The following is an 11,898-nucleotide window of genomic DNA, read 5'->3' on the forward strand; positions in this document are numbered from 1 at the left end:
AAACGGTGTTAGCTATATATTTGAGTGTGTTCTTGGAATATCTTTCTTCCCTTCCGTGTTACTAACTTGTTTAAGAAATAATAGGTACCAACATGGCAAACAATGAGCTCGAAAATATGCCTTTGGGGCACTTGGACGGCAAGAAGGAACAACTCGATAAGGTATCTCAAGTGCCACAAGCTAATCGAATAGGTCGGGGACCACAAAGCAACGTGCCCGTTCCACTCCCACCTTAACGACATCCACCACAAGTGGCTCCACACCGGATATTACCCAACAAAGGTTATGCTAGTACAATAGTCCCTCCCCGTATTAGGGCGGCAACTTTCAAATCACCAATGTGATGGCTCATTTTGCTTGAGCAACGGGGTTTCTTTACCGGTGCTCCAACTTAAAATGCCTACAAACATTTGAAGGGCTTTGTGGATACATGTTGGGGGAGCAAGAAAACTAATGTTTCCTAGGATGCATTGAGGCTAAGGATTTTTTCCTTCTCTCTACGATGGAAAACTTTAGATTGGTTGGAACGTTTGCTGAACCATTCAATTCACACTTGGGATGAGTTGGAGGCCAAGTTCATTACTAAATTGTTCTCTCTCGGACACATGGATACACTTCGAGATGAGATATTGGCATTCAAACAAGAGCCGAATGAACCACTACATGAAATTTGGGAGCGCTATAGAACAATGGTTAAGGAATGTCCCAACAACGATATGACAGAAAACATGTTCCAAAAAACCTTTTATCGTGGGATTAACACAACCAACCAATATGTGGTGAATCAACTACCTGGTGGGAACTTTATAACTATGCCTTATGCGAAGGCGTGTGACATTCTAGATGAGATGACGGAGACGTCATCAACTTGGCAATCCCGGGCCAATATCCCACAAGGTGATCCGAATATGATCCACCTCCACAAAGAATTGCAAGACTATGGGAAAGCCATTGCCGAATTGACCACTATCATGACTCAACTAGCAAAGGCCCAACTAAATCAAGTGCAAGCCCCTAAACAAGTTCATGCTATGGAGGGAGTGAATGTTTTGGTGAATAAGAAGAGGACTAATGGTCCACAAATGCAAACCTGAGTGGAGAACTATGTGCAAGATGATGGCAGTTTTGATCAAGATGATGCTTATAATGAGCAAGAGGAAGAGGTGCAATATGTGAACAATTTTCAAGGGCAAAGAAACAACTTCCAAAGCCCAAACCAACAATAATGGAGGCCACAAAACAATCATGGCAATTGGAGTTATAAAAATCAAGGGAATTGTCATAACAACAACAATCAAGGAAATTGGAGTGGAAACAACCAAGGAGATTGGGGAGGAAACAACCAAGGAGGTTGGGGTAATAATCAATGTAGCCGGGGTCGGGTTTTCAAAGGCCCCCAATGTATCAACAACCGAGCAACCTACCTCCTGATCCTTCCCATGGTTTAAGTTCTTCAAACAATTAGATGTGACGTATTGAGAATATGTTCAAGAAAATGATGGAAAAGAATGCCAATTCGGATACCCAACTTGCCTCACATAACACATCAATCCACAATCTAGAAGTTCAAATGGGGAAAATCTCTCAAGCTCTAAATTCTCGTCCTAAGGGTGCACTACAAAGTGACACGGTGGTGAACCCAAAGGTTGGTAACAATACGGGGCATAATATGGCGGTTATCACAAGAAGTGGAAGAGGCGAGAATGCACCCACCTCAACTGGAAGGAGACTTGTTGATGATGACCAAATAATGCAAGAAGAAGTGATCCCGAACAATGTTGTTCAAGCAAACAAGGAAGTTCGGATTGATATTAATGATAGTGTGGAAGAGACTCAAGAGGAGGTGAACCCATATAGGGAATATATCATTGACATACCGAAGCCATTAGTGCAAAAGGAAAAGGCACCATTGCCTAAGCCTCCACCCCCATAACCTCAAAGAATTGACAAGCAAAATGGCAAGAATCAATTCAAGAAGTTCATTTAAATGATGAAGAGCCTTTCAATCAATGTGCCATTGGTAGAAGCTTTGGAACAAATGCCCGGTTATGCAAAGTTTATGAAAGATCTTGTGACAAAGAAGCGCTCGATGAATTTTCAAACTATCAAAGTCACTCATCAAGTGAGTGAAATTGTGCATTCAATGGCTCCTAAGTTGGAGGATCCCAGTGCTTTCATGATTCCTTGTACAATTGGGAGTACCGAGTTTGCAAAAGCTCTTTGTGATCTTGGGACAAGTATAAATTTGATGCGCTATTCAGTTTTCAATACTTTGGGGATTGGGCAACCAAGACCCACTTCTATAAAATTGAAAATGGTCGATGGTACCATGAAAAGACCGTTGGGTGTGATTGAATATGTTTTGGTCCGGGTTGATAAATTCATTCTTTCGGCGGACTTTGTCATTCTAGATTGTGAAGTTGATTATGAAGTGACAACCATTATAGGGAGACCTTTCCTTGCTACGGGAAAGTCTCTTTGTGATATTTAACCCGGAGAACTCACTTTATGTGTTGGTGATGAAAAAGTGGTATTCCATGTGTGTAAGTCCATGCGGTAAACAAATAGCAATGAGGTGTGTTCTTTTATGGACTTGGTGACTGATGTTATTATTGATGATACAAGTGCTACTATCAATGTTGGTGATATGTTGGAGGTCGTCTTGCTCAACTTCGATGATGACGAGATGGATAGTTTCATGGAATGTATGAACTCTTTGCAAGGAATGGAGTTGTATAACTATGCACATCGGAAATTGTCTTTGGATCTTGAAAATAGGAAGACTCCTACTACAAAGCCTTCTATTGAAGAGCCACCTACCTTGGAGTTGAAGCCATTGCCTCCACACCTTCGATATGAATTTCTTGGCCCTTGTTCTACTTTACTGGTTATTCTTTCCTCTTGTTTGACTAACGTGCAGGTAGATTCCACATTCGTGGTGTTACAAAAGAGGAAGAAGGCTATTAGGTGGACCTTTGCGGATATTTGGGGTATAAGCCCCGCCTTTTGCATGCATAAGATCAAGTTGGAGGATGGCGCTAAACCATCCATTGAACAACAAAGAAGACTCAATGAGGCTATGCAAGAAGTTGTCAAGAAGGAGATTATCAAGTGGTTGGATGCCGGGGTTGTCTACCCCATCTCCGATAGTTCATGGCTCTCCGGTTCAATATGTCCTAAGACAGTAGTCACCAATTATAAGAATGGATTTATTCCTATAAGAACGGTGACTGGTTGGAGGGTGTGTATGGATTATCACAAGCTCAACAAAGTAACAAGGAAGGATCACTTTCCACTTCCTTTCTTAGTTCAAATGCTCGATAGATTGGCCGGCCGTGCTTTCTATTACTTTCTTGATGGGTACTCGGGCTGCAACCAAATTCTCACTGCTCTAAAAGATCAAGAGAAAACAACCTTTACATGTCCCTATGGTACTTTTTCTTTCAAGTGGATGCCATTTGGTTTGTGCAATGCACTGGTGACTTTTCAACGGTGTATGATGGCTATTTTCACGGATATGGTGGAGGACTACCTTGAAGTTTTCATGGATGACTTCTCGGTGGTTGGGGATTCATTTTATGATTGTCTTGCAAATTTTGACAAATTGTTGGCTAGATGTGAAGAAACCAACTTAGTACTCAATTGGGAGAAATGCCATTTTGTGGTTGAGGAAGGTATTGTCCTTGGCCATAAAATCTCAAGAAATGGAACTGAAGTTGACAAGGCAAATATTGAGGTGATTTCTAAGCTTCCACCCCCAACTTCGGTGAATGGTGTATGGAGTTTCCTAGGCCATACGGGTTTTTACCGACGCTTTATCAAAGATTTCTATAAAGTGATGAACCCGTTGTACAAGCTCCTTGAGAAGGATGCTAATTTCAATTTCAATGATGATTGCATGAGAGCGTTTGAATTGTTGAAGCTCAAGTTGACAACTACTTCCCGAGTCACCTCTCCAAATTGGAGTGTGCCTTTTGAACTCATGTATGATGCAAGTGACGTAGCGGTTGGGGCTATTTTGGGGCAACGTATCAACAAGATTTTCCATCCAGTCTACTATGTTAGTAAGATCATGAATAATGCCCAATTCAACTATACTGTTACGGAGAAAGAGCTCTTTGCTATTGTGTTTGCAACTGAGAAGTTCCGCCCATACTTGATGGCTGCCAAAGTTATTGTCCACATGGACCATGCGACGCTTCGTTATCTTATGAGCAAAAATGACTCCAAATCTCGGTTGATGATATGGGTACTCTTGTTACAAGAATTTGATATTGACATCCAAGATAGGAAAGGTAGTGAAAACCAAGTGGTGGACCACTTGTCTCGTTTGGAGGAGGAGGGGAGGCTGCACGATGGCCTTTAAATCAATGACTCCTTCCCCGATGAGCAACTTTTGGCAATTTCAATGAAAGAAGTGCCATGGTTCGCGGAGTTGGTAAATTTTCTTGTGTGTGAAATCATTCTGGATGATTTTTCTTCAAGCCAAAGGAAGAAGCTCAAAAGAGATTGTCAAGATTATTATTAGGATGAACCATACCTTTTCCGGATTTGTACAGATGGGGTGATTAGGAGGTATATACCGGAAGAAGAGCAAGGTGATATTCTTGGGTCTTGTCATTCTTCGTCATATGGTGGTCATCATGGTGGAGCAAGAACGGCGGCCAAAGTGCTTAGTTGTGATTTCTATTACAAGGATGCTAGTGAGTTGGTGAAAGGATGTGATGAATGTCAACGGGCCGGTGAAATCTCAAATAAAAATGAAATGCCTCTCACAGCCATTTGGAGATTGACATTTTCGATGTTTGGGGCATTGACTTCATGGGCCTTTTTGTGAGCTCTTGTGAAAACACCTACATCTTGGTCGCGGTGTATTATGTGTCCAAATGGGTTGAGGTCGTTGCTTTAACCAACAATGAGGTGAGAAGTGTAGTAGCTTTCTTGAAGAAGAATATTTTCACAAGATTTGGTATTCCACGGGAAATCATACGCGATGGGGGGTCACACTTTTGCAACAAATCTTTTGACACTTTACATAGCAAGTATGGTGTTTCTTACAAGATCAAGACTCCCTATCACCCAAAAGCTAGTGGGCAAGTGGAATTCTCCAACCGGAAGATAAAGTGTATCTTGTCTAAAATGGTGAATGCTAATCAGACGGATTGGTCCAAGAAGCTTGATGATGCTTTATGGGCTTATCGGACGGCGTACAAAACACCTATCAGAATGTCTCCATACCGGTTGGTGTTCGGTAAAGCTTGTCATCTTCCAGTGGAACTAGATCACAAGGCAATGTGGGCTCTAAAGAAGTTGAATCTTGATTGGGATGTAGCCTCTAACTTGCGAGTTGCACATTTGAATGAATTGGATGAGTTCTGGTACTATGCATATGCGAGTTCGTCCTTGTACAAAGAAAAGATGAAATATCTTTATGACAAATACATTTGGAACAAAGAGTTTAAGGTAGGTGATCTTGTATTGTTGTTTAACTCAAGGTTGAGAATGTTTCCCGGGATGCTAAAATCTAAGTGGAGTGGTCCATTTGAAATTGTTGATGTGACACCTTTTGGTGCATTAGACTTGAAGAACAAGAACAATGAAGAATTCTGAGTCAATGGTCACCAGGTGAAGCGCTACTTGGGCAAGGTTGGAGAGAGCCATATGGCGGCGGTCCTTTACTTCACTTGAGGGAGCTTTGACATTGTGTCATGCCGCGACGTTAAATCAGGCGCTTCTTGGGAGGCAACCCATGTTCTTTTCCCTTTTTTCTTTTATAGTTAGATGTTATTTGTGTTCTAAATTTATTTGAAGTGTGCTACAGGGTTGAGTGTTACTTGCAAGAAGGGTGAACTAAAAAATGGCTAAGTATTCAAGGATCTGCAGACCGCACTTTATTTGTGCGGACCACACAATTCTATGTGCCACAGCAGGAGGACATCCGCATAATCGGAATCTTGCCAAAGTGTAAAAATATCAACTCTTTGAAGATTGAGCTTGTCAGTGGGGAGCTAATCTGCGACCGCAAATGAAAATCTGTGACCCATCCTAAAATGTGCGTATCGCACATTAAGATCAGAGAAGGCTGACCCAAGTGATAGAGTGCTGATGGTAGGCTATAATCTCGTATTTTAGTCGCTTATTGCACTCTAATTCACTGCACTTTACTTGTTTTGAGCTTTAATTGGTAGTGTTTTGCACTAATTATGTGTTTTATGCCTTGTAGGATTGATTCCGAGTGATATAGATGAGGAGCTAATTCGAGCTATTTGGAGCTTTGAAGTATGAGTAAACGCCCAAGGGATTAAGTCGTGATCATGTTCGGGGGTCAGGGACCAAGTCTGGACGTCAAAACGCAAGATTTGAGCCGTACTTTGAGAAATTTGCTCTAGTGCGACGCAACAGTGTATTTTTGGCTGCCTGACATAAGTAGAGCTCTCTGGATTTCCCCACTAATTCCCCGCATGGTATGTCCCCCATGCGGTGCGCCTGTGCAATTTTTACAGAGTAAATATCTTATTTCGGCTAGGAAAAGGTGATTTCATTTGGGCCCGACCCTACTTGGTATAAATACATGAAAAAACATTATTTTCTGGACTTTTGATACATATTCAACCTAAAGAGGCTAGGGAGGAGGGGGAAGAACACGAGCACAAGGCTTTCATCATTCCTTCCTCACTTATGACATGAGTTTGGATTGAATTTATGTTTTCCATTAGTTTAACTATATTTGTGATAAATTTCTCCATATCTATGGAGTAGTTCTCTTTAGGGTTTGATGGATTTGGTGTATTGATGATTGTTTGTAGATTATAACTCTAGTTTTATGTATTAAAGCATTTTTGGATGATTTATTGCATCTATATTCACTTGTTCATGTAATCGAGAGAGGCATAACTTGTGATATCTTTGCATTATATTATTGGTTGAGTTCATTAATTCTTCTTAGTAATCGAAAGAGGCTAGTTGAATCATTGATTAAACCTAGTTAGGATAATAATCGAAAGAGGTTTTCCTAAAGACCAATCCATTACGCATTCTTGCATATTTTCACGTGCTTAAATTGGTTCATCTTGTGAGGTTAAGACTTAATCGAGAGAGGAGTTTTTGCTGAACATTTGAACTAATAATTGAGTGAATTCGAGAGACACACTTAAACATTAGAAGTGAATTATCTAGAGTTAGATCCCAAACAATTATCTTGCACCTATCCTATCAACCCCTATTTTCTCCCACTAATAACTTCCTTGCTTATCTTTATTTCGATTGTCATTAGTCAATAGCTTTAGACTCTTAGTTAATTTTAGTTAAAAATCATAGAAATCTTAATTGTTGATCATCTTGAATAGCAATCAAGCTATAAACTACGAAAATACTGTTTAAATCCAATCCATGTGGATACGATATTATACTATACTATATTTGACTAGCGAGCATAATATAAGTATGTGTTTCGAGCTCGTCAAGTACGGACCGCACATGGAAATCTGTGGCCGCACTCGACCCTTTTTCTCTCTTAGGATTCTTAGTGTAAATAGGAATCTTGAGTTCATTTTACACTTTTCACTCTCCTCACAATCAATGTTACTCTGCAAATTTCCTAAGAGATTTTCACTGTCACACACAGACACCTACATGTGCTTATACACCCAGTGCACTCACTCTATCTGGTATGCTTTATTTCATGATTAAATTTTTGTGTTAGTTTAATTTTTAAAATTTTAGTTTCTTTTTAGGCCATCTGTTATTAGAATTCATTCATGTGTCCGTGTGGGGTAGATTTGAACCGGGTAGTTGATAATACAGGCTATAATGGGTTGGGTTAGTGAGATTTCATGTTTATACCATGGTGGCATGTCTATATGTACAAGTAATTGCAAAATCTAAGTAGAAAAAAAGAGCATGTACGTAATTTTTGAAATCTGCGGCCGCACTTGAATTTTGCGGTCCACAGTTTTGGTGTTTTGGGCAACCTAGTGAAGCAAGTGATTTTGCAGCCGCACATTAATTGTGTGGACCACAGAAATCTTAGAGAGTCCACACTCAAAAATGTGCAGACTGCAGATGTATTCTTCGGCCGCAAAACAACCTCTGCACTGTCTTCAGAGAGCGGCTTCTGAGCCTCTGATGTTTTTTTGATATAAGTATGACCACACTTGCAATTGTGCGGTCCGTACTTTCAGTCTGTGGCTGCACATAAATAATCTGCGGACCGTAGAACCCAGTTCCAGCAGCCTATTGTTTTTTTTTAACCTCACTGTGTCCAAACTTTTCTCCCTTGCCTACATAAGTCTTGAATGTGTTGAATGATGACTAGCAACTAACAATCCTCTTTCCTTTGATACAGGCAATGGTTCAACTGTGCGGTTTCGGCAAAAGTATAAAAGGAAGACGTGTGTCACGACCCAAATTTCCCCTCCATTTGGGCATCGTGATGACACCTAATCTTAGGGACTAGGTAAGCCTAACATTAACCAAAACAACATTATTTAAATAACGTCTAACAATCTGTAATAGGATTCTCTTAAATTTTACAATTCCCAAAACTCGGTAGTATAAGTCATAAGCTCTACAGAGTTTGCAAAACAATTTTTCTAAATACAACTGTTTGAAATAAAGTAAACAGTATGAATACAAATCAGAAGATGACTCTGAAGCCTCCGAACGCAGCAGCAGGTTTACCTTGAGTCTCCACAGCAATAGTCCGCACAGCTAGCTAATGATCAACTGACTTCGAAATACCTGGATCTGCACAAAAATGTGCAGAAGTATAGAATGAGCACACCACAACGGTGCCAAGTAAGTATCAAGACTAACCTCGGTGGAGTAGTGACGAAGAACAGTCAAGACACTCACTGGTCTAATAAACTGAACAAGTATAAGTATATGAACAACAGAAATTTGACATCTACATAAAGACTATGCAATATGGCTCACAATACAGTAATGACAATAAAAAAAGAAACAACAAGTATCAACGGAATATCATGAAAATGACACAAATAAGTGAATGGAACACAACCTAAATCCGAAATCACAAATACAGCAAGGACAAGTAATAACTCAGTAACTACAACCGCTTTTACATCAGGTTTTAGTCAACAACTCCACGAGGTACCGAACCTCGGATAAATCATAACTCACGGGTCTCAATACCTGAACCCTAACACTTGGCATCATGTGCCCTCATAATACCTCATAACCGTACTGACGATTCACGTGCCAATAACACCATTCTCACATAGAAGGCAAGTAAACAAGGGTGAGCATCTATGCCCAACAATATCAAGAAAACCTCTTATCCGATAAGAGTGCTTAACTACGTGTATGCTTGTGCAAGTGTCCTAACATAGTCTATACCAGTAAATAAGCATAAGGAAAAAGAACGGACAACACGTAGAATATTTTTTCACGACTTTCACAAGATAAAGCTCACACAGGTAAGAGTACCACTACACAAATATCAACAACAAGAATTCCCCCAGGCCATCACAAATCAATCCCTGACACAACTCACCTTGTCTCGCCACGTGTGCAATAATAAAGTAAGTGCCCACCTTGTCTCACCATACGTGCATAACAATGTTCCCACCATGTCTTGCCACATACGCAACCCACATATATATATCCCGCCTTGTCACGCCGCATGTGCAAATATCAATAGTAACAATAGCACGGCAGAAACCTCGTACAACCCTATAACCACAATCGCACGGCAGAAACCTCGTGCATCACAATAACCACAACCGCACGGCAGAAACCCCGTGCATCACCACAATAATTACAATAACAACAATGATAATAATACAAGGATACGACAAATACGTCAACTCAGAAATTCCAGAACTCAAGGAAACGGAGGAACTAATTCACAAGGAGTAGCCACAATAGAGAACGCTAGTCATAATAAGAACAACTCAACAAGAAAGGAAATATTATGTAACAACGGTCCACAATGTACAGTTCTACAACAAGGGAGCTAACACAAGACGAATAATTCCAAATAAGGACAAGCCAACAAAATATGGGATATCTAACTTCTTTTAAGGTTGAAAAATTAAGAAAGAGATACAACAATTTTAATTAGGGATAAGCAGCAGAAAGATAATCATAGCCTCAATTAAGGATGAACAATTATAAAAGAGATAATTATAACTTCAAATAAAGATAAGCAGTTAGGGGAAAGATAACATGGCAATAGAAGAGATAACAATTTCAGTTAAGGCACATATGAATCAAATGAACAACAAAAGTGGATCATGAAGCAATTAATTCCAATTAGAGCAGGTAGAAGTGAAACTGGAAATTAAGAAACGTAATCGTAACGAGAACAACTTCATATTCAATGAATATAAGGACCTAAGTCCCTAAAAGGCCAATTTTCCACAAATATGTCCGGGCACGTACTTGTCATCTCGCGTACACGGATTACAATTAGCATAGAAGACTCAAATCCTAAGGGATAGTTCCCTCACACAAAGTTAGGCAAGAAACTTACCTCAAAGAAGACAGACCGATACTCAAAAATGAACTTCTCGGGTGAAATGACCTCCGGACGGCTCAAATCTAATAAAAATAACTTCAAAGCAGAAATATAACTCATAAGAGACTATTCCGGATCATAAAGCCTCAATCTTTATCAAAATCTAAAAATTGATCCAAAAGTCGACCCCCGGGCCCGCATCTCGAAATCGGGTAAAAGTCACAAAATATGAACACCCCTTCACTCACGAGTCTAACCATACTAAAATCATCAAATTCCAATATCATTTCGTCCCTCAAATCGTGATTTTTATTTTGAAAATTTTCTTCAAAAACCAACATTTTTCTCAACTAAAAACACAATTTAAATGATAAAAGTGAAGATAAAATGATAGAATATATTAAATACTAGGTGAAGAACACTTACCCAATCGAATTTCTTGAAAAACCAACCAAGAATAGCTCAAAACCGAGCTTTACAAGTCAAAATATGGTGAAAATGGCCTAACCCTCGATTTGGAAAACTTATATTCTGCCCAGATGACTATGCATCACGATCGCGGAGATTGGGTCGCGATCACGGAGAAGAGAATTGAGGCTGCCAAGAAAGACCCTTCGCGATCGCGAGTGAAGGGACACGAACGCGATGAACAATGGGCAGGAGCTTACGCGAACGCGGGGCAAATGATGTGAACGCGAAGAAGAAATAGCCAACAACCCCAGCTCCTAATTTCTACTACGCGAACGCGAGGGAACAGATGTGAACGCGAAGTAGAAGAAAGCAGACCTTCACGATCGCGAGAGGTTCTATGCGAACGCGATGAAGAAAAAATGGGGCAGATCAATAGAACACTATGCGATCACTACTGGAGCTGCGCGATCGCAAAAGAGAGCACCAAACACCAGAAACCAGCAATCCAAAAATAAAAGAAATTGGTCCGAGGCCCATCCGAAACACACCCGAGGCCCCGGGGACCCCATCTAAACACACAAACAAGTTCCATAACCTAATACAGACTCGCTCGAGGTCTCAAATCACATCAACCAAAGCCAAAAATACAAATCCCACCACGAATCAAACTTATGAACTTCCAAAACTTTCAACTTCTAAAACTCGTGCCGAAACCTATCAAACCAACCCGGAATGACGTCAAATTTTGCAGGCAAGTCCCAAATAACATAACGGAGCTGTTCTAACTCTCGGAATCGCATTTCGACCCCGATATCAAAAAGTCCACTTCCGGTCCAAATCTCCAAAAATTCGATTTTTCGCCATTTCAAGCCTAAATGAGCTACAGACCTCCAAAACACAATCCGAACACGCCTCTAAGTCCAAAATTACCCAATGGAGCTAACGGAACCGATGAAAGTCCATTCCGGAGTCGTATTCACATAGTTCCAACTACGGTCAAAATCCTA

This window comes from Nicotiana tabacum, chromosome 19 (assembly GCF_000715075.1).
Source record: "Nicotiana tabacum cultivar K326 chromosome 19, ASM71507v2, whole genome shotgun sequence".
In the NCBI taxonomy this organism is placed as follows: domain Eukaryota; kingdom Viridiplantae; phylum Streptophyta; class Magnoliopsida; order Solanales; family Solanaceae; genus Nicotiana; species Nicotiana tabacum.